The sequence below is a fragment of the Dasypus novemcinctus genome, chromosome 11 (assembly GCF_030445035.2).
Source record: "Dasypus novemcinctus isolate mDasNov1 chromosome 11, mDasNov1.1.hap2, whole genome shotgun sequence".
In the NCBI taxonomy this organism is placed as follows: Eukaryota; Metazoa; Chordata; class Mammalia; order Cingulata; family Dasypodidae; genus Dasypus; species Dasypus novemcinctus.
In genome coordinates, this window is record NC_080683.1 from 25,907,223 (window position 1) to 25,909,388 (window position 2,166).

Below are 2,166 nucleotides of genomic sequence, written 5' to 3' on the forward strand. Positions count from 1 at the left end.
CCTCCATTCCCCGTTCTTCTGGGGAAGAGGCTGTGTCCAAGGAACTCCCAACGCCTCCCCTCCCTTTCTGTGGGGTATTTTGGCCACATTCTTCACTTACCCTTCATCCTTCCTCTAAAAGAAGGCTCTCCTTGGGGAGGCAGGGAAGGAGCTGGGCCTTGAGTGCTGCTGCATGCTTTTGGGATTTCTGAGACTCCCCTTGCCTTGGTCACACATAGTTACCTCTACAAGTTGGGTGACACTCTACCCAAGAACTTGTACAGAGGACAGAAAGAGAACCATACAGGGAAGAACGACAGCACTGCGCAATACAAGAAAGATATCAGATTGCTGGGGATTATTGGACAATGAACCTGTCCCTGGCATTGGCTGACTGGGGGTGTCTGTTGTCAGGTGCCCTCGGGGTGTAACCTGAGAATGTACCAGGTTGGGGTCAGGCCTAGGGCTTGTTCTAAAACCTGTAAAGTAGAACATGGGCAGAACTGGCTTGGAATTTAGAGAACTCAACCAATTAGCACTTGGCTTCTCAAGTGAGGCACGAAAACAAGGAGTGAAGACCCAGGAAGTAGTTGCTTTTAAAAACAATTTGAGGGAGGAAGATTTTAGCTATACCATTCAGCCTTCTAAACTGCTTGTTTTGTAAGGCTATAATGGGAGCTGATATGGCTTAGTTGTAGAGCGCCAGCTTCCCACATACAAGGTCCTAGGTTCAATACCCATCCCCAACACTAAAAAAAAAAAAAAAAAAAGATATATCTCATACCAAGACTATGTAGTATAATTTTTTTTTAGGTACCAGGCCCAGGGATTGAACCCAGGACTTTGTATGTGGGAAGCTGGTGCTCAACCACTGAGTCACATTGGCTCCCCTGAGTTGTTTTATCATTTGTTTGCTTGTTTTTTTGTTGTTGTTGTTTTTAGGAGGCACAGAGGACCAAACCCGGGACCTACCATGTGGGGAGCAGCTTCTCAACTGCTTGAGCCACTATCACTCCCTAGGTAGTATAACTTTAGCAGAAAGAAATTGATTACAGTTTTGAATCATTAAAACATGTTTTTTTCCTACTTTATTTCTACTTTGCTGGATGTCAAGGGAAAGTCAACTCACACCGTGGGGGACAGGATTTCCTCTGAGAAGAGTTTTCCCCCATCTTTTTCATCATCTGGCAGCTAGCGATGGCCTTCTCAGCATTGGGAATGAGATGAGCGGGTTAGCTGGATACTGCTTGAGATTTGACCAAAGGCCCCACACGGAACTAGGGGGCTATGCTGAATGGCCCAGGTTATCCTAAGTTGTTGATCAGCCCGTTTTCTGAATAGGGGAGGAGAAATGGACGGGGCAGGCCCTATGGCACCCCTGAAGAAATGGAATGAAGTTGTTCCTGGAGTAAGGACAGGCTCATGGAGACTCACGCGGCAATGGATAAGGCCTGCGGTCTGGGACGGCAGGTCCCAGCAGAAGTTTGAAGTTGGTAGAATCGTATACCCCAAGGCATTGACAAGAAACCTGCTCTAGATCAGAGGTCACCAGGAACCCCGTTGTGCCCCCAACACCACCCTGAATAGATACTCCATCACCAAGTCAGCCCCTCCCTCCCCTTTCCCGTGGGGAGTCAAATTCCAAATTATGCTCCTCAGGAATGTTATCATTACCCGGTAAAGGATGTAGATCAAGGCTGGGGAATCTTTTGGTCATTCTGTATAAGGAAACATTAATTGGTTATATCTTAAACTCAGTATTATTTGGAACTATTTTTACCAAAGTAAAACCCAATCTCAAGGCTACATGAGGGGTCATCTAAATGTCCACTTTTGCTTAGGTTTTCAAAATGGAATTCTCTGAACATTCCATCTCCTCACTTCCACCCCTAGGATTTCCTGGCATCAGCCATCCCTTACTCCCAACGAGTCACTGGTCAGTTTTTTCTATCACAGTAATCAGCAGAAGGGTAAGTAAGTATAGGAGAGAACTTGTCCCCTAAAGTTCTGGTCATTCTTCCCCCAACTGTTCTGATCTTGATGCAGACAGCAAAACCAGTGCTCTGTTAAGCTACTGTCCTAAATATATCTGCCTCTTATTTACTTATTCGTAACACTGATTTCATAAAACTTGTGGCCCCTCATGCAAAATCGACAAACTGAAAAAAACACCTCACACATCAAGAA